This window comes from Cavia porcellus, unplaced genomic scaffold, assembly GCF_034190915.1.
Source record: "Cavia porcellus strain 051 isolate PalLab524CR breed Dunkin Hartley unplaced genomic scaffold, mCavPor4.1 scaffold_6, whole genome shotgun sequence".
Taxonomy (NCBI): Eukaryota; Metazoa; Chordata; class Mammalia; order Rodentia; family Caviidae; genus Cavia; species Cavia porcellus.
In genome coordinates this window covers 58,569,040-58,596,692 of record NW_026947489.1, presented here as the reverse complement: position 1 = coordinate 58,596,692, position 27,653 = coordinate 58,569,040, and the positions used below count along the sequence as shown (strand labels likewise).

The 27,653-nt window shown below is 38.8% G+C and overlaps 1 long non-coding RNA gene across 2 annotated transcripts; it reads right to left on the bottom strand.

The window, feature by feature from the left end:
- LOC134476263 (uncharacterized) lies at positions 1-27,653 on the bottom strand. Of its 2 annotated transcripts, none has more exons than XR_010047846.1 (3): positions 27,520-27,653; positions 26,569-26,720; positions 1-807 (listed from the first exon to the last, which is right to left on the bottom strand). It is a non-coding gene; the product is annotated as an uncharacterized LOC134476263 (long non-coding RNA). The 2 variants fall into 2 exon arrangements; XR_010047845.1 differs by lacking the exon at positions 1-807 and adding an exon at positions 16,191-19,968.

Here is a 27,653-nt window from a genome sequence, read left to right as displayed (position 1 = left end):
TGATGTGAACAAAAACCAGATTTATTCACTCATAATTGCATTCTCATTATATTTCTTACCCCATGTGTTTGTCTTATTGAATTGTAACACAAGTAGGAAGTGAAAAACCCCCAGGATATATAGCAGAGTGCCACGCATGACAATGTGGATTAAGGAAGCATAATTTACCAACTCTAATAAAATCACTTTATTTATGTGTAAGTGTTAATGCATTCTGACATGCTCCTAATTTCTATTTTGTTATTTATGAAATAGAAATCTGACAATTCACTAAATCACCATGAGCAATCCTTTTAAAATCTGTTCCATTTGCTGGGAACAAATTACTTTTTATGTATGGAAGGCATTGGGTTTGCACAGTTCAAAGTTTACAATAAGCAGCGAGTTTGATTACTAAGGATGAAACAGGAGATTTCACACCACCAATACTCTCATAGTGCCAAAATTCTGTACTCACACGTGTCCTCATCAAACCAAAATGCTGAAAGGGATAGACAGTTCAGAAGGTACCAGAACCAAACGTCACATTCTCCACAGGATCTTATTCTTTGCAGACAGCAAGAACCAAGCGGCTAAGAACAGACAACAGTAGCAAATGGATTGGTACAGGTCCAAGGCTGGAGGGATGACTGTGGTGCAGGTGGGCAGGAGCTTCCAGGGTCCATGGAAGAAGCTTCTCAGAGACAGCCAGATGGGCAGAGCCCTGGGCAGGATTCAGGAGAGGCAGCCCCGGTGAGTCATTCACATTTCAGATTTTCACGGGTGCAGGCTGGAGGAAGACAACTGGATTGGATAGTTTGAATTTTCCTATCATTGCATAACAAGGAGAAAATGAATTTTTTTAACACTTGAGCCATCTATGGTGGAAAACAATGGCATATTTTCTTTATACTACCTGAGACAGATAGTGCTAATTTGATACATACAAGAAGTTTGGCTTCTTCGAACAAATTTTAATTTTAAGAATAAACCTTACTCTCTCTCTTTGTATTTTGCAAAGAGGGGACTTTAGGTATAATTGCCTCCCAACAAATATTGGCTCATTGGCTAAGGGGTAAAAAGTAAATCCCATTGTAGTGAAAATAAAATCATAAACTCTTCTTCAACAGATGTTCTACTATTTTTTAGCATATAGAGTAAGCTGACCCAGCACTCGACTGAGAGGTTTTGACACCTGCTTTTTGGAAGCCGTGAGAGTTCGGGTTTATAATGTGTGGACATTGTTTGCTGTGCCCTAGAAAGGGTCTAAGGGATCTCGCATGCACCATTTAATTTCCCTTATTCGGCAGACTGGCATTCTACCTGTGGTCTTCATTAGGTGCTAAGTAGGTTTTACCACCCCCCTTCTTAACAGACGCCAAGGGAAAACCACAGCTCTTTCTCAGCAGGTCACAAATTAAGGGTAGATAAAGAAAATCACAGTCATTCCTTTGTATCCACGTGGGATTGATTCTAGGTACCAAGATGCCAAATCTGACAATGTTCAAGTCTCTTCTGTAAAATGAGGATGTGTTTGCATATAACCTACACACATCCTCTCTATACCTATAACTGTCTCTGGATTATTTGTCATATCTAATACAATATAAATACTATGTAGCTCATCATTATACTGTATTGTTTAGGGAATGATGACAAGAAAATAATTCACACATTTTCAGTAGAGAACACATCTTTCTTAGTATCCCTGACAGGCAATTAGTTGAATCCATGGGCACAGGACACACAGTACAAGAGTGGGCATCCATACTTGCTTAGAAAGGGGATTTCAAACCCCAAATCTAAGTGATGATATTTCATTATAATTTTTAATAAAGGGAATTAAGTCAGGCAGTGAAGAATAAAGTTTTTATAATCAGATTTACTCTAGAAAAAAAACTGGAAAGATGAGATTTGTGGATTGGAATAAAAGTTGGAATTTAGCCAAATGAGGGAAATTCAATAGTAATTACACACACAGCCAAAATGTGCAAAATTCCAGAGTCCAAGTCAATAACCAGGCATCGCCAAATACCTTCTGTCCCCTCCCAGGGTGCGTTATCACAGCCTCACAGACAGTCCCCACTAATCGTCTTTCCTATAAAGTAAGAAAATTTTCCAAAGTCAGTCTCCTAATTTTATGTCACTTTCATTCTTCTTTAGCTGCTGGAGGAGAAGGAACTCAGCATGGTGTATTTCTATCTCCTCTGAATATGCAGAATTTAAAGCAAGCCTGTTGAAGAAGAAGAAGAAGAAGAAGAAGAAGAAGAAGAAGAAGAAGAAGAAGAAGAAGAAGAAGAAGAAGAAGGCCTGTGGCAGCTGCAATAGGAGAAAAGCTAAGAGATTCCTCTAAATATCTCGATAGTCATAGAAAGTTAGAGGTCCAGGTGTCCTTAGAAGTCACCTCATTAAACTATGTATTAGAAGCATAAAACAAAGTCTTAAAAGTCTCTGCCTATGTCATTCTTCTTTCACTCATTTGACGACTTCATCTCCTACTGCTCTTCTAGACATCACTGCCCTCTGTAGTCTGTGGCCTCACTTCCTTCCGTGCCCCAGTGGTCAGATTTTTGCACAATTTGGGCCATTTGGTGTTGGCCTCAGACGCCTTCTTCACTCTCAGTTCCATCCAGACCCATACAAGAGCCCATATGTCCCTGAGACTCAAAACACAGGTTTCCTGCCAAGGAACTGGCTCAGAGAATTCTCCCCAGTAAACACCTTCTCTATAGCTCTTCATGGCTGTGATGCTGGTCATCCCATGTCACCTATCACCCTGTTCTAATTTAATTCTCCATTCTGGAAAAAAGCAAAATGTGAAGAAATCCAAATAGAGCCAGGATCCTATTTTGGGCTGCGTGCTGTGGACCCTGGGCTTGGAGGAAAGCAGGTGACGCAGCCTTCCAGAAGCAATGCACAGAGGGCTGAGAAATTTCTAGCAAAGCACTCATCTCAGGAAGAATGTCAAATTTCTTAAGTCAAGTCCCAGAGTGTGGAAATTGCCAGAGATTGGGGAATAACTCAATGGCAATGTGTTGTCTGGCTCTTAGATGGTTTGTCCCATCTGGGATTGACACAAGAAATTTCAAGATGAGATGGCAGCCTTGAATAATTCTGAGTGAGATTTGGAAGCCTTAACGCAAAAGCCATCTGCACAACTGTTCCCACAGCTTGGGCAATGACGAGAGAAAGTGTCCTCCATAAGGACATGAGCCCTGGGCATGTGACATTGGCAGGCTCCTTTGAATAATGACAATTCACTTCCAAGGAGTGTTTGTGGCAGAGGTGCTGATCTGGCCCTGACAAGGATGAGAAAATTACCATAGCAAGTGGAGAAGGAAAGGGAGAGGTAATGACTTGTGACAGCCAGGGAACTGCAGTGGTCCCAAGTAAGCACAGGGAACTGGCTGCAGCACTCCCATAGATAGCAGAATCTGAAAGTACTCAAGTCAGTTATATAAAACAGCACAGTATGTCTTGTGATCTATCAATTCAGATCATCCTGTATGGGTTACATCGCCTCTAGATTATTCAAAACACCTGAATCACTGTAAACACTAAGACATTATTGGTATTCTGTACCATTTAGGGAACAATGAGTAGAAAAGTCTGTATGTGATCAGTAAGGATGCAACTCTTTCCTGAATATTTTTGATCGATGATTGATTGAGTCTACCAACAAAGAGCTCACAGATACAGAGCACTCATCGTACTTGGTGAAACAGAATCTCAAGGACAGTTTGCTAATGTCTGCAAAACATTACCTAGCCAAGTGAAATCGGGCTCTTTGGAGAAGTTTTGTTTTGTTTTGTTTTGTTTTTTGTCCTTATACACAGAGTCCACCAAAAAAGATGAATACAGACTTCAGGAAAAAACAACTTTGTGCAAATATTTTAATCCTAATTTAACTGAGATATCATGAAAATCCTAAAGTGCATGTGGAAAAAGCAATCAATTTATTGAGAGTCAATATCTGGTGTATATTAAAATACTTAAATGGGTTTTTTTCTTTTCCTGGAGCATGTGTACATTTTTCGGTGAATTCTGTATTTTCTTTTTTTATTTTTTTATTTTAAAGATATTAAGAGAAAAGACGACATAACAGAGCAGATCTGAACAGAACAATGTAGGCAACCCAGTATTTCACCACAAGACAACCCATAATTAATGGTAACTACCATAATGTCTCTTTCTTTGAAATAGTTGAGCATACCTTCACATACAATACTATCAAATATAGCAAAATAGTATAAAACCATTCAAGAGAATGAAAGTATTACCGGACATTCAGAACCAAATAACAGAGAATGAACAATGGCTACTATATTATCTCATTTTCCATAAAAAGTTTGTTTATACTACCACACATGATAAAATCCAATAAGATACAACATGATAGAACCCATGGAAACAGAAGAACAAAAGTATGGTAGGACTTCAGAGTAAGATGATATTAAACCAGCACTGGCTATTATAATGTCTTGTTTTTTTCAAAATAGCTGTTTATACCATCACAGATAATAAAATCAAACAAAGCAGGATAAAATCATTCCAACTAATGAATGAAAACATTATAAGGCTTCAAAGCTATGTAATGGGGAATCATGAGTACCATAAACTCTTATGTACTCTTACCATTTCTTACACTAGGGAAGATTCTGTATTTTCAGCTAGAAAAGTCTTTCAAATGATTTCAAAACTAAAATTGCTATTTTTTAGTAGAAGCCAAAATTACCTCACCAATAAGCTTATTTCAAAATGTGATGTTTGTCATACTGATCATATGGTTGTGTTAGCTATTATCACACTAATACTGTGTAAAAACACCATGGTAAAAATCAGGAAATGACAATTTGCCTTTACATTTTTTTCTTGCTCACAAAACAACCAGTAACCTAGAACAGCCATGTAAGGCTGTGGGTTGGCTCAGCCTGGCTCCCAGCTATTTACTGAGTCCAATTCTGTCCCAGTTGTCTGCACAGTGTCTGCACCAGCAGCTGCACAGACCATGTGTCTTTAGTGATGAAACACAAGAGGACAGGTGGTACCACTTACCCTCACATCAAGTTCCCTGCAATTCTATTGGTTATGAAAGTGGCATAGTCCAACCTGCATCTACAGGGCAAAGAGTCTACTCTGTCATCTCTAACACAGAGAAAGGGCCCTTTCCCAAAGAAGCAAGTAAAGACATAGAACAAGACAATCTATCACTCAAGATTCAGCTAGTGTTTACTACTTCCATGAAAACAGAAACAATCCTTCTCACTACTCCTTTTCTAAAGCACTGCTCACTAATTTGGTCATTAATTTATTTGCTTACATCTCTCTTGGAATAAAATCATCTTAATAAATGTTTGTTGGCTAAGTACAAGGATTTATTAATAAGATCATCAGTAGTCTTACTTCCTCCAGCATCTCTTATTTTTATTATTTGGCTTCCTTTTTTCATATATGCTCTGCTACATTTTCAAATTTCTATCCAACTTTTGTCTTACTACCTGGGGGGAACGCAATGTATTAATAAATAAGATTAATTCCACCTAACTGAATTCATTTGAGGATTAAATACCTTCTAATTGGATATGCTTCTGGCTTTCAGAACCATAATGCCTCTGGACTATTTTCATATTAAAAGACATTTCTCAAAAGTCTCCACTTATCTTTGCTGATTCTTGGTGTTTGTCTGATGGAAAGCAGGTAGACATTGCTAAACAGGCTCTCAAGAGCTAGTAACAGGCCACTCATGGGCCTCCAGCGCCAGATATCCCGGCCACTTCCACTAGGGAAAAAGTCAGTGGCAGGGTAGGGTATATATAAAGCAAGTGCCTGGATCTTCTCAACAGCTGCTTAGTCTTTCCTTTGTGGAAAATAAAATGAATTTAGTATAAGACAGAAAATCTATATCCACAGTTTTTCTAAATGGCTTATTATATCCAAATGATATGTCTATTACATTAGCAGCCTTCCTTCCCATCTTGTCTTATGAGCATCACACCATGACAGTATTTGCTTTTGCCCATCAAGAACAGATTAGGAAATGATTGCTTCTGACTAGTTTGAGCGAGGAGAGGAACTAATTTGATTAGATAGGAAGCTGGAACTGTCACCGCTGCCAGGCAAGCAGATGCCACCTACCAACTCTCCTGCAGTCCGGTGTGTCAACTGTTCTCTGGAAGGATGTTCAACAGTATTTCATGAGACATCTTGGTCCTAAATACAATTCAACACAATGGAAGAGGCACTACTGTAAATGCTTTCTTTTGATCCTTATTTTCCAAATGTATGGTATTACCTTATTCTGGAATCCTTAAAAACTTGATAACTTCAAAAAAAAAAAAAAAGAAAGAGGTGGAGGGGAGAAGGGAAAGGAGTCCTTCCCAATAAATCCATTTATGCCTCTACTGATGCCTTCTTAAAATTCTTTTTCTGCAACAAGAGTCAGTGAACCTGCAACTTAATCCTATGAGTAGGGTGGCTTCAGGTTCCTCCCTACCTCTCTGATAACATTGTATGACTTGGTCTGGTGAAAAACCTATCTTTCAGAAATTTTCCCAAATTTCTGATCTATGACAGAGCTCTCCTGAGAAATTTTCACTATATTTCTTTATTGTAAATTCAATGTAGTTTATATGAGGAATTTAGATGGCCACACTGAATGAGAAATGCCATGGAATATCTTTTTTTTCAGAATTTCTGATCTCTGGGGATTTAGCTCAGCAGTGTAAGTGCCTGTTTGGCAAAAGCAAGGCACCAAAAAAAAAGAATATCTGATCAAAAATGCAAATATATGTCAGAATTACAGTCACTTGAAGTACTTTCCTTAGCTCCTAGTGTCCTAGTCTATCTGAGCACATAAGAGGGATTCAGGACACAGTGCCTTCCAGGAGTTTGGGTATTAAGAGAAGGAAAATGAAGGAGAAAAAAGGACCCAAGCAGAGATCCACTGCAGAAGAACAGACAATGTGCTGGTGTGAAGCCAGCTAGCAGAAACTCAACCACAAACATTCTATGCTCTCTGCTCCCCACCTACAAAGCCCTCACCTACAAAATAGGCAGGTGTGAGAATAAAATGGCACTGATGGGTGCAGGCCAAATACCTTATTGATAACAATAACTTTTCATCTATAGATATTCCCCAGTGCCCACTTTGCCTGTCTTTCTCTTCCACTGACACTCGAACATGTCTGTCACCTTGGGACACCACAGGGATCACCAGACATCCTCAGATAAAACACAAGAGGAGCACCAAGATGGTGGAGTGCTGAGCAGTGGAGAAAGTCTCTCAGAAGGTCACCATCCAGATGCTGGAATATGGCAACATGACGAAGACAAGAAGGGGAGAAGTGGGTCCCCTGGGCCCAGCAAGGATCTAAAGCATGGATTGAAGCCCATAGAGAGAGTGAAGAGAGAAACTTCAGCACAGCAAAAGGAGGTAGGCAGTGGAACCTTCTCCCTGAGATGGGATTCACGGCATAAGAGGAACAGTTCAAATCCGCAGACACACAGTGACTGCTGGTGGCCCTAGCGGCCTCCATAGAGACATGGCAGGAGAGGGGGAGCAGTGGACAGGAAGGACTGCCCTAGTTAGCAATGAGTGCTGAGGGCTCAGTCATCCTGTGGGAGAGAGTGATTGGCTGGAAGCCATCCTGGACAGGCACTGGCTGAGCTCAGAGTGGCTGCTTGTCTCCAACTAGCGCTCCCAGCTTGTCTCAGGCCCATGGAAGGTGTACTAATGGTTGCAGACCAGCTGAGTTTGGTCTTGGCCGGAAGGTGCAGGCTTTCTGAGATTACCCATTACCTCCACCAAAAAGCTACTGCTGGCTTCCTAGAATAAATCAACACAGAACTGGACTTTGTCTCCACACATTGTCTACCAGTGAGAGCAGAGATGAACCTGGAAGTAGACCTCCTCTCTCTCTCTCTCTCTCTCTCTCTCTCTCTCTCTCTCTCTCTCATTTGCTTTTTGCTTTGATGGTGGTGGTAGTGGTTTTGTTTTTGGTTTTTTGTTTTCTGTTTTCTTCTCATTCATTGTTTGATATTATTTTTATATGAGTATGGTTTCTAGCCTCTTTATGGTTGCTTTTCTGTTCTGTTCTTTTTGTCTCTTCCTTCTTGCTATTCCTTCAGTCTTCTTCACCAGTTTCCCAAAGTCATCATGATCCCCCTTTATCCTCCAGCCTTACTTCTAATCTCTTCCTGTTCTTCTACTTCTCTATTTTCTCCCAATCCCTTTTAAATTTTAACCCTGGGAGTAAAATTAAGGACATATATATTGCATATAATTTTCTTATTTGTTTTAGATTTTGTTATATAACCACAAATCTAGTTTATATGATTAAAGATGGAAAATTAATGGTTACCTCAGTTTGTCACTTTCTAGGCTATGTTTGATTCCATTGTTATCATTGATGGGACCACTTTAGCCAAAACATGTGATTGTTCTAAACAGCTTTCTTCCTGGTATTCCAAAACTGAGGGTCATAGAAAATATGGTAGCACACTGCCAAAGAACCAGGAGTTGAGCCAAGTGGGCAGAAACTTCTCATCTGCAACAAATTGAAGAAGCAGGATTGTACAACAGATTCAAGGCCCAAAAACCAGCTACACTTGGAAGATACCTCAAAGAAGTAGTCATTTCCTAAGTCTTCTAAATACTATCAATAAACAACTCACCAAGGGCAATTTACAAGCATCACCCAAGAAATTAAACTTTAAAAAATAAGAAAATGAGAAGACACTTAAACAAAATGCAATCCCAGATATCTATTTCACCAAAGACAAATTCAGGAGGCAGAGGGGGAGAACAATCTGAAATCTATCCACCTGGACTCTGTGAAGCGGTAGCAAGAAAGCAATTGAATGAGGCTCTGGAAAAAAATCAGATCAGAAATAATGTCTCATATAACTTCAAAGATGGTTCCACAATGAAAACCATGCTTAATAACTTTAGAAGATACAGATAAACAGTAGAGGAGCATAAGAAAATTATGGAAGCCATGAATGCTCAATGTATGAAAGAAATGGAATCTATAAGATATATTCAAGCAGATGTCCAATAGAAAGGGACCATGAGGAATCAGTGCAGAAACTGTTAGGTGAGGCAAAGAAGAATAATTTAAGATTGATTGGAGTCAATGAAACAGCAGGAGATAATACAAATTATATTTTTAAAAATTGTTCATATGTGCCATAGTACAAAACTTCCATGGCAGGAAAAAAGAATTTGACATAGAGGTAAATGAAGTTTATAGAACTCTGATTAGCCATGATCAAAAAAAACTACACCAAGGCTTAGCATAGTCAAGATTCCAGAAATTCAGCACAAGAATAGAATATAAAAAACTGTTAGAGAAAACAAACAAATCAACTATAAAGGAAAGCCCAACAGAACCACAGCTGACTTCTCAGTAAAAACCCTCAAATCAAGAAAACCTTGGAGTGAAGTGTTTCAAGCTCTAAATGAAAACAATCTTCCACCGAGATTGATATATCCCACAGACTTTCTTTCAAAACTGATAGAGAAAAAAGATACTTCCATAATAAAGAATATATGAGGAAATTTATGACTGTCAAATCAGCACTCTAAAATGTTTTGAAAGACATTCTAGGAAGAAATAACAAGGACTACAATGCCATCAACCCCAACAGAAAGAATCCACCAGGAAAGGCAAATGAATGGTGGAGGGGGGGGACCAACAACAGGAAAACAAATATCAATTATAAACATCAATGTTAATAGTCTCAGTTCACCAATCAAAAGACAAACTGGAAGAGTGGATCAAGAAGCAAAATCCCACAATATGCTGCATACAAGAAACACATTTAACTCGAAAAGAAATTAATACACTGAAAATCAAAGGATGAAAAAATTACTACATGCAACAGGGATCCAGAAGAAAGCAGGGGTAGTTATTCTATTAACAGACAAAGTGAACTTCAAGCCAAGACTGATTAAGAGAGACAAAGAAGATCAATACATCCGTGTAAAGGAAACAATCCAAGAGAAGAGATAACAATCATAAATATAAATGCAACAAATACCAATGCACTCAACTATATAAGACAAACATTTATCGATGTGAAAAATCAAATAAGCACTAAACAGTTGCATTGGGAGATCTGAATACTCCACTGTCACAAAAAGAAGGATCAACTAGACAAAAAAATCAAAAATGAAATATTGGAAGTGAACCCAATTGTTGAACAAATGAACATAGTAGATATCTACAGTGTTCCATCTCACAAAATCAAGACACACATTCTTCTCAGATGATGCTCTCCACAGTAGATTACATATAAAGCTCATAGGATATGCTCAACTAAATGTGAAGGAATTAAAATTATCCCATGCATACCATCAGACCATCATGAAATGAAATTGGAAATCAATGGCACAAGAAACCACAAGAACTTCATACACACATGGAAATTAAATAGCACCCTCCTAAACAACCAATGAGTCACAGGTAAAATTAAATAATAAATTAGTTTCTTCAATTAAATGGCAATGACATGAAATACGTAGGAATTAATCTCACAAAAGAAATAAAGATCTATACATGGAAAATTATAATGCCCTGAAAAAAGAAATTGAAGGGGATCTCAGAAACTGTAAAGATAGTTGTTAATGGATAGGAAAAATAAATATTGTGAAAATGGCCATTCTCCCAAAACTGTTATACAGACTCAATGCAATCCCAATAAAAATATCATCAATATGCCTCATAGATCTAGAGAAATCACTCCTAAAATTCATCTGGAACCAGAAGAGACCTAGAAAAGCAAAGACAATTCTAAGCAGCAAAGGCAAGACAAGAGGTATCACAATCCTTGACTTGAAATTACACTACAAAGCTACTGTAATAAAATCAACATGGTACTGTAATAAAAACAGATCTGAAGATCAATGGAATAGATTAGAAAATACAGCCACAATTACAAACACGCTCAACCACTTTATCTTTGATAAAAGGGCCAAACATGTTCACTGGAAGAAAGACAGTCTCTTTAATAAATGGTGCTGGAAAAACTGACTCTCCATATGCCAAAAACTAAAACTAGACCCATGCCTATCACCATGTACTAAACTAAAATCTAAATGGATCAAAGATCTGAATATTAAAACAGAAACACTAAATCTGTTGGAAGACAAATTAGGTAAAAACCTTGAAGACATAGGGGTAGTTAGAGAATTTATGAACAGGAATTAAACTGCATGTAAAATACTTCCCAGAACCAAAACCCAGGATCACGTCTTATTAAAAACTTTCTGCATGTCAAAAGACAATCTCCAACAAAGTGAAAAGAAAACCCACAAACTGGGGAAAAAAATCTTAGTGAACTGTCCCTCAGACAAAGGACTTCTGTCTAAAACATATAAAGAATTTTAAAAATCAGACCCCTGAAATTCAAAGACCCAATCCAAAAATGGGCATCTGACATGAACACACAGTTCTCAGATGAAGAAATACAAATGGCAAATAAATACATGAAAAAATGTTATCATCATTACTCATTAGAGAAATGCAAATTTAAACCACACTGAGATTCTGTCTCACTCTAGAAAGAATGGCCAGGATCAAGAAAACTACCAACAACCAATGCTGGAGAGGCTTTGGGGAAAAAGGAACTCTCCTGCACTGTTGGTGGAAGTGTAAACTGGTGCAACCAGTCAGACTGGAGATTCCTCAAAAAGCTGGCATTTGAAGTCCCATTTGATCCAGCTATTCCACTTCTAGGCATATTCCCAGAAGAACTGAAAACATCATACAACAGTGATATATGTGCACCTGTGTTTAGAGCAGCACAATGTGTAATAGCCAGATCTTGGAAACCACCTAAGTGTCCATCAACTGAGGAATGGATAAAAAAACTTGTGATATTTTAATACAAAGAATGATCACATTGAGATATTTATAAATAAATGGATGCAACCTGAGATCATACTCATAAGCGAAATAAATCAAATTCACATGTATAAATACTGTATAGTCTCCCTGGTGTAAGAAATGGTAAGAGTACATAAGAGTTTATGGTAATCATGATTCCCCATTGCATTACTCTCTTATAATGTTTTCATTCGTTAGTTGGAATGATTTTATCCTACTTTGTTTGATTTTATTATCTGTGATGGTATGAACAGCTATTTTGAAGAAAACAAGACAGTATAATAGCCAGTGCTGCTTTAATATCATCTTGTTTTGAAGTCCTACCATGCTCTTGTTCTTCTGTTTCCATTGGTTCTATCATGTTGTATCTTATTGGAATTTATTATATGTGATAATATAAACAAAATTTTTATGGACAGTGAGATAATATAGTAGCCATTGTTCATTTCTGTTATTTGGTTCTGAATGCTCTGTAATACTTTCATTCTCTTCAAAGGTTTTATACTATTTTGTTATGTTTGATACCATTGTATATGAAGGTATGCTCAACTATTTCAAATAAAGAGACATTATGGTAGCTAGTATTATATCGGGCTGCCTTGTGGTGAAATACTGTGTTGCTTAAATTGTTGTGTTCTGATCTCGTTTGTTCTGTCCTCTTTTGTCTTAATCTATTTAAAATAAAAAAAAATTTAAATATGGCGATGACAATACAACATATTGGAACTTATGGAATGCAATGAAGTGGTCCTAAGAAAACAGACCCAAAGATTAATCAAACAGATTCAAAGATGCAGAAACAACTCCATACATACTCAGCTACCTTGTCTTTGACAAAAGTGCCAAGCACATTCCCTGGAAGAAAACCTCTTTAATAAATGATGTAGGAAAACTGGATTTGCACATTCTAAAGATTAAAATTGAACCTATATCTTTCACCATGCATTAAACTAAATTTGAAATGGATCAAAGATCTAAATATTAAAACAGAAACATTAAATCTGCTGGAAGACAGAACAGGTAAAACTCTTGAAGACACTGTTGTAGCAAAGACTTTATTAACAAAACTCCAACTACACAATAACTATCACAAAGAATCAACAACTGGGATCTGATCTTACTAAATGCTTCTCCACTCACAACTCCTGGTGTCCCGGCAGATGGCTCCTCAGGACCCAGGAACTCTAGCCAGAGGCACACATGGGGCCATGCCCCTCCTGCAACACCCACCATCCCAGCGGACCATCTCAAGGGACTGGGAACTGCAGCCAGTGGTGCATGCAGGGCCAGGTTAGACCCAGGCCCCTCCCGTGATCCCCAGTGTCTGGGCAGACCACCTCACAGGACCCAGAAACTCCAGCCAGCAGCATGGGTGGGCCAAGCCAAAACCAGACCCCTCCCATGTCTCCATATCCACCTCAGGACCTAGGAAATCCAGCCCTTGATGCATGCTCCCATAGTCCCACCACTGTCATTGGGGACTCCTCCTCCTTCAAGACCTAGCAATCCTGTTGAACTTCAGCTCCCACACCTTCCCCCAGAACTTTGGACTGTAGTGGATGAACCATGCAGTATCGAGGGGAGGCTCAGTAAGAAGAATTCAGCAGGCTTCCATCAGTGAGGTGAATTTGCCCCTAAAATAGGAATAGAGTTTGCTACCTTCAGTGAGTAAGCCAGAACAATAACAAAGCCCCCTCCAAAAGTAGGCCATAGGTGGATGAAAAAGATGTGGTATTTAGATAGGTAGATAGATAGATAGATAGATAGATAGATAGATAGATAGATAGATTGCTCAGCTATAAAAAAAGGATGATTTTGAGGCCTTCATAGGTAAATGGAGGCAACTTGAGTCTATCCTCATTAGTGAAATAAATAAAAATCATATTTATAAATATCGCATTGTGTCTCTAGTATAAAAAGTAATAACTTTAGGAATAATAAAACCCAAAATGTGTAATTGCTATTATAAAAAGAGGAGAAAAGAAAGTGCTCTAACTGCATGTATGTTTAAGTGTGTAGGATTGATAACCATATTACTAAGTTTTTGTTGGATCATTTAGTAGAACTGTTTTCAGTCTCACTGTTTGAATGTCCACTTTGTATGCTTTAATTTTGTAACTTGAACAATTGTTTCTAAGATGACAGTATGTAATTTATCAACTGGTGATTTCTTAGTGTTTATTTTTTCAAAATTCTGTATTTTTCTACCTTTTTTCCTGTTTTTTCCTTTAAATGAAATTTTTAAAAATTTTTTTAAAAGTAAAATCCTTTTGCACAGCAAGTGAAATCGTCAACAAAGTGAAAAGACAATCCATAATGTGGAAAAAAATGTTTGACAGCTGTTCCTCAGACCAGGGATTGCTATCAAGAACATATAAAGAATGCAAAAACATCAGACTTCCAAAATTTAAAGATCCAATCTAAAAATAGGTATCTTAAATGAATACACACTTCTCAGATGAGGAAATACAAACAGCAAATAAATACAAGAAGAGAGTTTCAACATCATAATCATCAAGAAAGGCAAATTAAAACAACACTAAGATTCCATCTCACCCTGGAACAAATGGCTGTTACCAAGAAATCAACCAATAAAAAATGCTGGCAGGACTGTGGGAGAAAAGAAACCCTTCTCCATTGTTGATGGGAGTGTAGACTGGTGCAACCACTGTGGAAATTAGAATGGAGGTTTCTCATAAACTAGAATTGGAGGCCCCATTTGACCCAGTTCTCCCCTTCCAGGTATCTATATTCCCAGAAGAATTAAAAACATCATACCACAGCAATATATGTGCATTCATGTTTATAGCAGCACAATTTGTGATAACTAAATGTTGCAAACAACCCAAATGCCTATCAATTGAGAAAAGGACAAAAAGATGTGGTATTTTTATACAATGGAGTACTATTCAGCCATACATCAGCATAAACTGGAGACTTCTATAGGTAAGTGGATGCAACTCCAGACCAGACTCATAAGTCAAATAAACCAAATTCACATGTGTAAACATCATATTGTCCTCTAGTGTGAGAAGCTGAAAGATTAAATAAGATCCAAGATGTATAATAGATACTGTAAAATGGGAAGAAACTGTTCAAAAGGAAAGAGAAACTGGGATGAAAGGAGAAAAGAAGCAAAGGAAAGGCAAGAGATGATAGATAGATAGATGATAGATAGACTACTAATATTATAGTTAAGTGCTACTAATTTTTCCTAGTTCTTTGAAAAGTTCATGCCAATATTGCTTGTACAATTCAATGCGTATATCTTGTACTCTGAGTAACTAATTTAAAGATAACAGTATACAGTGTATTAACTGTTATTACTCTCCTACCTTGTTTTGATTTTTTTAAATTTTTTGTTCTCTTTAAAATAAAAAACAAAATCAGGCTGCCCAAGAGTTTTAGAAGTAAGTTTAAAAGAACTGGGTCAACCAAAGAGTTTGAATGCACTGGTTATTCAGCCTTATAATTCATATTCTTTAAGAGAAGAATAGCACTGTGTACTGAGACTTAATTAAATCACTGCTCTCATTCAGGTCCCATGACACTTGGGGAAGAAGGCAAATAGAGACTAACAGATATGCAGAGGGAAATTTCATTACTTAGTCCTATCCTTTAACTTCATCAAATTCTTACCACGGGTACCTATTGTAGTTTAATATCTGTTTATTTTTCACATTCTTTTTGTCATTGCTCTTAATTTTGCTATTTATTTATTTATGTACGGTTTGACTATGTCATTCAGGCTGCCCTTGAATTCTCTATGTAGTCCTAGAAGGCCTTGAACTCACAGCAATCCTCCTGCCTCAGCCTGGCAAGGGCTTGGATTACAGGTGTGTACCACCATGCCTGACAAAACTGAGATATACAAACTATTTGTTTAATGCAGTGCTGGGGATCAAACCCAAGGTTAATTTTGGTTTTCAAATGCTTTCCATAAAGACTAAAATTCTTTTCTATATTGAAATTAGGCTGCTTCACTGCCTTAATTAATACTATACATTTTGTTAAATAGTAAGAAATGTGTAACTTCTACTTGTTATTCATATGTTTAAAATTCATAGCAGTGATTTCTCCCCACCACCTCCCCAGGATTCTTGGTGTGATTATTCTTTAAGCTTCTTTCTTAATTGATTCTTGTATAAAGTTTAGATTACTTCCTGCATTTCTTTTGCACCCTCCCAGCCATGTCTTATGGTGATATTGTAATCCCACCTAACTCCACTACTGAATGCCACTGTGAATCAGACTTCCTACCAGGTGCTTTGTGTGAATGACCCTCATCCTCACAACATTACCCTCATTAAGTATACAGCAGCATCGGGCTCACGAAGCTAAGCCACTTTCCTGGGCTCCCACAGCCTCTGGTGGGAGACAGGGCCTGGGTCCAGGAGAACCATACACTTCTCGCCCTTTCTACCAGGGTGCTGCACACTTTGGAATCTGGATCCCATTTACAAGATTTTCATTCCATCTAAAAATGTCCTTTCTCATTTGCAAAGCCACTGATTAGTTTTTAACATCCATTTCAGTCTAAGTGTTGATATACATACCTCTTGGCTGGTACCATTTTCCAAATGTTTCTCCAGGGAAAAATCATCAATAACTCTTCTGTCGTTGGACTACAAAGCAGTATTTTTCATTTTTAACTTTCCTCTTTTTCAGACTCATAAGTCTCTTTTCAGATGTCAGAAAACCATTACTGAATCTCACATTTAAAAAAAATACTTCTAGAGAGTTGCATGGAACCATTCGCTAAAAAGATCAAAACATTTTACAGTGAAGTAGCAACCATTTTACTTTGATAGACAAGAAACAAAGGAAATCATAGAAACATGTCTGAGAATGCACACTTTGATATGACAGGAAAGAGATTATATTTTACCTAAACCAGTCTTAATTCATATCTAGTTTTTCAATAACCCAGAAACAAGAGAGTTTAGTTGTTCGCCAACTAATCAGAATAGAACAGCATTTCCAGGGGTGGACAGAGAGAATTACACATAGAGCAGAGCTGCCAAACATACCCACTAACAGCGTAAAAACTAGTGTAGTGTGAGTTCAGGCCCTGCGTATCCTACTCAGTGGTTTATCTGCTGAAGGCAAGCTTGCTCCATTTCGAGCTGTGAGTCTGTGACACACACGTTGAACCTGGCCAAGTATAAAAGGTTGTTAACACTTGCCTACTTAATCTTGTTGGAGCACAATTTTATAGAATGAATTTAGCTTAACAAAGAAAATATTTGGCTGTGGGTAGAAGCGTCAAAACACACACACAATTTCTGACCAGTGGGTACTCAGGAGCAGCACTAGGGCATCTCGGTGCCAGAAGTAGATATCCTCTTTCCTATGGTGGACACACTGACCATATGGTCATACAAACTGTGACAGAGGCGGGATCTTGAGCAGAAACTCAGAGGAACCATGCCAGGCTCTCTGTTGAGATCTGGAGCTGACTTATGGAACAATAAAATCCAGCATTCGAAATGGTAGCTCTGTCCTAACAGTTTCACTTCTTGCCTTTCCTGAGTCGGGTGAGGAGTGAGCTGGTGCTTGAGACTGCCAGGGCCAGACGGTGCTGAGAGTTCCTGAGGGTGGCAGGCTGGAGAGCTCCAGACACACACGGAAGCTGTGATCTGATGCAGTCATGATACAGGGACTATTACTGCTGCTCATTAAAAGCTGACTTATGTTTACTCCTGGGACAGCCAGCAAAAATAAGCCATTTTTGCTCTAAAAATGGCTCCACTTGGCCTACAGATTTCCCACAGGCAAGTAAAAAAGAAAAATGAAAGCTTGACCTTCATTGGGTGTCCTCTGTTGCTGTAAATCTCGAATCTAATCTCTTTTGCTCTGTGTGGACCTGTGCAATCACTCAGGGAGTGCCCGTCTAGGAGCTTTCAGATGGTAGCCCTGAATTTACAAATCTCATCCGCCTGTAGTACTGAGGACACCAAGGTGAGAGGATTCCCAGGACTTTCAGCAACAGCCAGAAGCCTCTAGCCATTGTCCCAAATCCTGGTCACCTGGATTCCAGGAAAGACAAAGCCACAATACACATGATTTCAGTTCTGGTGTCCCCCAGCTCTGGACACCAGCCACCAGCTGGCCCTTGAGCTCTGGCCTCTCACGTTTGTTGGTGGGCAGCCTGAACCTCTGCATCAGAGACTGCTCTCTCAAGCCTCCTTTTATATCATGCCTCTAATTTTTCAATTAAAGTATATTTTTAGTAAATTTCTGCTTTAGTTTTAATTTCCATTTCTACTAAAATAAGGACCTACATAGCCAGTGACACCCCTCCTCTCAGCAACCCTGTAGCCTCGCTCTGCTCTCCCCCTAACATACAGCAGACCCATGGCTCACAAGATCCCAGACCCTGAGGCACCAAGCTGAGCATAAAAGAAGGGACTCAGGGCTGGTTCTGCCCAGCTCCTTGATGTCCTGAACAAAGAACTGGACAAGACATACAGCAAAGGCAGTGAGCATGGATAATTGTGAGTTCCTAAATTGGCTTCCCCCATCATGGGACAGTCATATTTGGGCTAGTGCCTATTTACACTTTCCCATGGAAAGACTCAATTGACTTCCTGCCATATGTAAATGAAGGACTGAAAATAGCACATTTCTGATTGGCCCTGCAGACAGCACCAGATTCAAAAGAAAGATTGAAGAAACCGCCCTCTGATTGGTTCTGGGTACAGTGCTAAAGAGACATGGCGTCATTGTGGATCCTGGGTTCTCTGCATGCCCTCAGAGTTTTTCTGAACTTTGACACATCCTGCCCAGTTGTTTATGCACTTTGCCACAGCCCTGATCTCCTTCCTTAAGAGGAGGTGTTTTCATTATGGCCACAACACAGGCAGAGAGAAAAGTAAGAGAGGACAGAGGCAAAGATCAGCGGGCAAAAGCTGTGCTAGGGAAAGTTAAGTCTAATTTTAAAAATCTCAATGTCTTTGTCTTCGTTTTATCTAGTTTCAATTTCTTCTGTTACAGGACACTGAGCTAGTTGGATATATTATAGGCCGTAAGACTGAGGTAGGCCCTCGAAGAAGCTGGCACAGACACCGGATGTGCTTGGAGGAGACACACAACTCTTGCTGTGGGCCAGATCTCAAAACAGAACAAATGCAACCACACCCTTAAGTATAATCCTTAAGGATTAAATCTGGATCACACTGAGAAACTAGGAGTCACCATCCCAATCCCCTATAGAGGAGTCACTGCTCTCTAAGAATGCCCACTTTCTACAAGACTTGCCTTCTCATTTGTTCCCAATTTAATCAATTCTGTCTGAGCTATTAGACCCACCTCATCTCATGGTTTTACTCTGTAAAAATCCTCAAAAATATAGAATCTTTGGCAACCCACTTGGGACTCCTTCTGTCTCTCTCAGAAGTTTTCTTTCCCACAATAAATATTTCTGCCCTTAACCTCTGTTGTTCCTAAAGTTCATTCTTTGATTTTAGAGAACATGGACTTGTTCTGGACATAGAGTAGATCAGGAGTTTCATTCCCCTATTTCACTACCTCATTGGAGCCCAGTTTCACTTCTACTGGAAAGAGAACCAGGAGCTAAAGATAGCCAGAAGTGATAAAGCAAGTATGAGCTCTGCACTGACCCTCTGTGCCCCCAAGTCCTCTGTTCCTTACTGTAAAGGCCCTTGCCCACCTGTACAAGCTGCAATTGTGATTTGGACCAATGGGTCCCTCCATCTTCTCAGAGCTATCTTTAAATAAATCCATTTTTCTCTCTCCCAAAATAAATTTCTTCCTCTAATTTGATCAGTGGCGAGCAAGGGAACCTGAGCATATGAACTAAGTGACTGATAATGGTCTTCTTGTGGCCTACAGCTGGGTAACCTGTGGGCTTTGAGGATATTCCTAAAATGGATTATCTAAAATGTGTATTCTAGTGTTAATAGGATTTTGCCCATTTAGGGGCCATGTTAAATGCAAACAATTTCCCTGTGCTGGGAACCGAGCTCTGCTGTCCTCTGGATAATGGCTTCCGGAGGACAGAGGGGTGGAAGGAACACCACGCACAGGAGAAAGGCACAGCACACCAGGCCGACTGCCATCAGGGCCTTCAGCAATGTTCCTGCAGAGGGAAGAAAAGGCTGAATAACTTCTATGTCCTGTGGTTGCAATTTTTCTTAAAAAGTACAATTTAAACATTACATTTTCCCTTGCCTCCTTTTCATCTCTCTCTTTTTTATCCATCCTAACTCAAAACCACCTTCCTAGGCCACTCTCCCAGGTCCGCCAGTGGGACTTAGCTTCAGACAGAAATTTCCTGTCTGTGGCCCTGACTTTCCTCACTGAGAACTTCTACTGCAGAAACCTTCTAATTGCCAATGTTTTCTCTCTCTGTTCCTTTGAGATGCAAATTTTTAAAAAGCCTCTTGCCAGTTTGATAAGCCAGGGCTGAATTTCTTAGAGACTTGAGAGCCATCCCTTGGAGATGCAGCCATCAAACAAGAAAGGGCCACTCTCCCCCAGTCTCTCTGGGAGTCAGTACTCAGAGTGGCAAAAGTACCTGCTATCGAAAAGTTTAAGCAAAATTGATTTTTCCACTAGATGAAGCCAATTAGCAGCCACAGCTGGTATTGGATAAGCTTTACCACTCTTAGTGCTAGGGGTAAAATCAACTTCCATTTGCTCACCTTGTTCTATATTTTTTCTTTAGCATTAGAATAAAACACAGTCACCCAAAAGGCTCATACCCAGGTAAGGACCTAAACCCAACCCACCCTGAAAATTGAATTGCAGGTTTGCTTACTCCCATCTTGGAAAAAGAAGTTTCAGGATGTGTCCCTAAGAGGTATAAGGTATCCCATTAGGCAGAGATTTAAAAGTATACACTTGCAGAAATAGAGTGCAGGCTCTCAAGAGAGAGAAACATGCTGTGATCTGGAGCTGAGTATATTATGGACCTTTGGGGCATCTTCAGGGCGATCTAGGATGTGTGTCCCTACTGCCTGACAGGCCACCCATGTGGGGCTCTGTCTGAAAGCAGGGAGCGCACCTCCCCTGAGTTTGAAGCTGAAATCCACTGCCCACCACTATGCTGCTTCCTATCTGAGGCAGCAGTTTTTCTTAAAAGTACCATTTTAAAATTCCAATTTGACTTTTTTTGACTTTTTTTCTCTCTTACCTCAACTTAATATATTCTGTTAAATTACCCTCCTAGGAGTCTCCAACTTACCCCCCATCCTCTATTGCTGTAGTAAGAATTAATAAAGAGAATGGAAATCCTATAAAATAAATAAGCAAAAGCTGAGCAGTCACCTGTCCATTTAGGTGGTGGGACAATGTAAGAGCTTTTGAAAGCAGTCAGAAATGGAAAATCAAGCTGCTTTGCACTCTCCCGGGGACAGACTGCACCAACTCTGTCATGGCAGGGAGCACACGCTCCCTTCTCTAAGGCCACATGGCTCAGATCTGAGAGTGGTGACATCTGCAGTCACAACAAATCAATGGTTTGCAGCTGTCCTCCATGCTGACGTTCAAGGCAAGCTGTTTCTTAATTTACCACAGCAAAAATCCAAATTCAAGCATGGAACAGGCAAAGGAGATTCACACTCCTCCAACCAAAGGTAGGGTTACAGGCTGTCCTGAGGCTCAGCACCCCGAGAATCTGAGGAACCTAAATAATAGTAAGCTTTCGCTCCCAGAGACATAAGATAAGGAAGCAACTCCTCACCCTTAAGGTTTTCATCATTTGCTTTAGGCTGGTAACCCTCACCTGAAGCAGCAGAGAATGGAGAATTGGGACATTCATGACCCAAAATATGTGCACTGTTAAAACAGGAGCATTCTGCATTCCTCAAGGCAGTAAAACAGTTAACCACTTAATAGTCCAATTATTTAAATATAGGATGACCAAAAATTGCATAGTTTTTATTAATCATATTAATTTTTATGAAATAATATAGCAGGAAATACAAAAACAACAATTCTACTATGGCACCTATTACTGTTCTCCTGGAAACCTGTTATGACTTCTGTACCAGTTTCACTGTACTGTCTCAGCTGGCTCTGTTCTGTCTTGTTCTGTTGTATTTCACTACCTTCAAAATTTTTAAAAATTACAATTCTTCAAATTTTCTCAAGAATCAACTGATTGAAATGACATCTGCCCGCATGACACTTGGGGTGAACTGTTAAGTTTAATTCTGTATAAAGAGAGTTCAAAGTCTCACTAAATCAAAGAATAAAATTATGAACCAAAACAAAGGGAGCTAGGAAAGTATTTATTGGAAATAAGAATAGGTACCGGATCTTGACACTTTAGGAGGGGACTCCAAAGCAATGTCCAAATTGTGCTCTTTGTCCTGCTCTTATATGAATAAACAGAGTATAGGAAAAGGCTAATTTTCCAATTAGCCTTTGAAGGAAACCAGTTATCTTCCTGCTTTAATGTTTCTTGAAGTTTGGTTAAGAGGTTATGGGGAGCTGTCAGGGAGTGTTAGCATATTTAAAAGAACATTTCTTCCTGGGAGGAAAGGTCTGTGTCTCTCTGTGCTTATCGTAACCTTTTATCTTTTGTTTTTGTGTTTTCTTTTACATTTGTAAGCTTAACTCTGCACCTTTATCTTTAGGCTACTAAGAGTATCATCTCACTGGTGTAATAACTAAACTGCCACAGCAAGACAAATAGGTAGCAGGGGATCAGTGCAACCTGAAGACCACCACAGCAACCCCTAGCTAGCTGTGCAGCAGCGGGACTTTGCTCAGAACATGGTGGGGCTCTGCCCAGAATCCCCAAATACTCCAGGACCTTTGGGTCATCACTGGGATCCTGGATGGGCCCTGCCCAGTGACCCCACGAAGCCAGGGAGCTTTGGTGCACCACGTGGTGTGAGCTGAAGGCCCACCCAGTGTACTCCACATACCATTCAGCCTTACTATGCCACTTAGAACCTGGTGGGGCCCAGCCCAGTAACCTCAAACAGCCAGGAAGCTTTGGTGAGCTATGTGGGATGTACGGAAGGTCTACGCAGTGCACCCACCCCCATTTGGGCAGCCTTTGAGTGCCACTAGGAATCTGGTAAGGACTGCCTAACATCCCCCACTCAACTGGGAAATGCAGCAAAGACAGCCATCTCTTGGTATGGAAGAGATAACAATCTTCAATTCAAGAAGCAACTGAGACTTTGCATTCAACTACCCCAAAAGAATACAGGAAAATACAAAATGAAAGAGCAAAATGCAATTACAAACCTCCAGTCCATCATAGAAGAAAATGTAAGCCATATACCTGAAACTTCTGAAATGATAGCAACTGAAGTAAAGAAACAACTCCATGAAGCTGCAAAGGAACTCAAATCAGAAATAATCTCCCAGATAAAAGAAGAAATGATAAATGTAATGATACAGCTACATAGAAGACCCCCAAAAGTCCATTGAAAGGCTTCTAAATATAATAGCCAAATTCAATACTCTAGCTGGATATAAAGTCAACATTCAAAAATCGATAGCATTCCTGTACACAAACAACAAACTCGTGGAGAAATAAGAGAAACCATACCCTTCACAATAGCATCCAAAAAAAAAAAATACTTAGCAATCAATCTAAAAAAGAAAGTAAAAGATCTAGTCAGTAAAGTTACTCTGAAAAAAGAAATTGAAGAGGATCTCAAAATGCAAAGACATTCCTTGTTCATGAACAGGAAGAACAAACATTGTGAAAATGACCATTCTCCCAAAATGGTTACACATATATAATGCAATTCCAATTAAAATATCACTAGCATACCTCGTAGATCTAGAGAAATCACTCCTAATTTGGGAACAGAAGAGACGTAGAATAGCAAAGGCAATTCCAGGCAACAATGGCAAGGCAGGAGGAATCACAATCTCTGACTTGAAATTATACTGCAAAGCTACTGTGATAAAATTGCCATGGTAATAGGATAAAAACAGACCTGATACTACAGCCACAAACACATTGAGCCACCTTATCTTTGACAAAGGGGCCAAATATGTTCATTGGAAGAAAGATAGTCTCTTTAAATAGCGATGCTGGAAAAACTGGCTTTCCATATGTCAAAAACTAAAACTAGACCCATGTCTAACACCATGCACTAAACTAAAGTCAAAGTGTATTAAAGATCTAAATATTAAAACAGAAACGCTAAATATGCTGACGGACAAAGTAGGTAGAAATCTTGAAGATATAGAGTTCGACAGAGAATTCATGAACAAAAATCAAACTGCACAGAAAATACTTCCCAGAATCAACAATGGGGATCTCATATTACTAAAAATTTTTTGCATCTCAAAAGAAATCTCCAACAAAATGAAAAGAAAACCCACAAATTGGGAAAAAATCTTAGTCAACTATCCTTCAGACAAACCATTTCTATCTAGAACATATAAAGAATTTTTAAAAATCAAACCCATAAAATTCAAAGACCCAATTCAAAAATAGACACCTGAGATGAATATGCACTTCTCAGATGAAGAAATATAAATGGCAAATAAATACATTAAAAATATTCAGTCTTATTGGTCATTAGATAAATGCAAATTAAAAAGAAAAACACTGAGATTCCATCTCACCCCAGAAAGAATGGCCAGGATCAATAAAAACACTAGTAAGAAATGCTGGAGAGGCTGTGGGGAGAAAGGAACACTTCTGCACTGTTGGTGGGAGTGCAGACTGGTGCAACCACTTGTGGAAGTCAGTCTGGAGATTCCTCAAAAAGCTGGGATTGGAGGCCCCATTTGACCCAGGTATTTCACTTCTGGGCATAATCCCAGAAGAAATGAAAACATCATATCACAGTGATATATGTGCACCCATGTTTATAGCAGCACAATTTGTAACAGCCAAATTTTGGAAACAACCTAAGTGTGTATCAACTGAAGAATGGTTTAAAAAGATGTGATATATTTATACAATGGAGGACTACTCAGCTATAAAAAGGACCACATTGAGGCTTTTATAGGTAAATGGATGTGACTTGAGACCGTAATCATAACTGAAGTAAATCAAACTCGTATGTGTTAATACCATATTGTTTTCCTAGTGTAAGGAACTGAAAAAGTAAATAAGATACAAAATATTCAATAAATATTGTGAAAGGGTGAGAAATTGCTCAAAAAGGAAAAAGTAACTCACACAGGGAAAAGGGGAAAAGCGAGAAAAGAAAAGAAAAAAGATATAAATTTGTGTGTATACACTTATGATTACTAAGATGATTATACTACTAATTCTATTAGTTCTTGGAAAAAAGCAGTTGACATCTGTAAGGTTAGATAAATACAGCATGACTGTATCTGGTAATTTGAGTAAGACTTTTGAAGCTAGTTATGCAAAACAACAAAATTAGTTATGTTCCTACCACCTTGTTTTGAAAGCCCACATTGTTGTTGTTTTGGGGTTTTTGTTACAGTTATTTACTTGACTCTTGTTTCTTATTTTTCTCATATTTTGTTGTGTTTTGCTTTATTTTTCCCTCTAATAGAGAAAGGATACATATATACGTATAGGCTTGCACATGCCTTAGAGCTTCACCTAAAGAGTTTAGTATGTGTGATGGTATGAACAACTGCAGTGAAGAAAATGAGATATCATGGTAGCCATTGCTGATTTTCCATCATTGAAGTCTAATAATGCTTTTATTCTTGGTTTTGATTGGTTTTAGTCTGTTTTCAATCATTTGATTTCAATATGTGTGAAGGTATAGAGAGCTACTTTGAAGAAAACAAGAAATAATACAGTAACCATTATTGATTTCCTATTATTTCGTTTTGAAGACCTGTGACATTCTCATTCTTTTGTTTTGATTGCTTTTATACTATTTTGTCTTGTATTAACTTATTGTGTGCTAAAATATAGACAACTATTTTGAAGAAGACAAGAGACATTATGATAGCCACTGTTGATTTCCTGTTGTCTTGGTTTGAAGTCCTGTGTTATTTGCATTGTTTTACGTGATCTTTTTATTTTATGTTTTGTTTTGGTTTGGTTTGGTTTGGTTTATTCTTTTTAAAATTAAAAAAAATAGGTAACAGGTATCAATACAGAAGAATGAAAGAGTTAGGGTAGGAAGCCACAATAAACAGGCACCCCCAGGCCTCTGCACACCTAACTCCTTCCCAGGTTGACTTTAACTAATCAAGTTAATACCTAATTTATAGAAGTTATCATTTCAGAATTCTAGCTCTTCCTCTAGCCACTAAGTTTAATGTGTACAGTATTTCTTAGCCTTCTACTTATGAGTCTAGAAATACTAACAATTGCTCCCAAGAGGGCCTCTGCATAACGTTTATTACTATTCACACACTTTAATTAAAAACCTTCACACATTCAAAATTGTGTACATGAATTTTAATTACCCCAGTTGTCTGACAACCTCCCCAGTTCTTAAGTAATTCTAATAGTAATTCTAATTTTAAATAAGCTTAAAACCACAATACATATAATATCTCCCTCATTGTTCTAAGGCCATCTCTGCTCTTGTGAAATTCTTAGGAGGATAAGTTAGATCACCACTCTATAAAACTACTCCAAAATAGAGCAAGTAAACACATAATTTCAAACATAAAGATTTCTAAATATAAAATAGTAAAATGGACTCATAGTATCTTAAATGCCACTGTACTTAATTGTAAATCAACAAGGTGTGAATGATGTTGGTCCACTAAGACTGACCATTGCCCTGTGAGCAAAGGTCTGCTTTCTTCTTACCTGTTTGAGGTTGTTCTGTTAATGACTGTTGCCCGGGAGTGAATTTAGCTGTGAGATTCAGATTACAGACCTGACATAGATCTGTGCGGCAGAGCTTCCACCTGGCTAACACAGTCCCAGCTATTGACCTTGGCTCCTGTGACCCAAGGATCCTAGAATAAGAAGCATCCATTGAGAAAGACCATTATGCACAGCCAACTGACCCTCATGTAGAAGATAGTTTAGCTAGCTTATGAGCAAAGCAGTTAGCTGGGTGAAGAGCCTGAGACAGAGTGGGATGATCAACCATATTGACAAGAATTAAGAATAGATAGTGAAGTGGGACTCTGAATGAAAAAATGAACTTTCTCAGGCAGCACGGAATGCAGCGTGCCTTCTATAAAATGGAGGTGCAGCCACTCCTTACTAAGTTCCTGAATTTGGAGGAAATTATAATGCAAATTTACCAGTTTCTTCTAAGGCCCCAATTCCCTATAAACCCTACGTGTTGAAGAATTGAGTGAAAATCCTGGTTCCCAATTGGTCATTTTAAATCCACAGAGCCACCTGTGATAGGGGGCTACCAAACAACGGAGCAATTCCTACACCGTTTATCAATAATTAGCACTAGATCAGGAGACCAATGAAGAGAATTTTTCTTCTCCAAACCTCCTCCTTTGGTTCGCCACTTCATTCCTCAATATTTGCAGAACTGAGCTGTATACACAAAATATAATTTGCATGGGTGCTTAAGAATGTGCTACTGGTGACCATCTCCTAGCATAGAAATGAAGCAAGAAACCTCACAGTGCAGGGCCCAGTGCCCTGTTGGAGATTCTCTGTCCCTGTTCCAGGGCTGCTGTGTATATCATTGCTCTGTTTTGTTGGCCAACTGTCTTAGTTACTTTTTACTTATCACTGAGACAAAATACCTATTGCCCAAAATTAAGGAAGGAAAGGTATATTTCTTACAGTTTATGGAGGTTTCAGCCCATACTCAGTTGGCTCCAAGGCAGTGTGGCCTGGCAGTGCTGCCATTCATAGCTGCTGCAAGCAGAAAAAAAGAAACCAGCAAGAGAGACAGACACACCTTCTTCCCACTATTA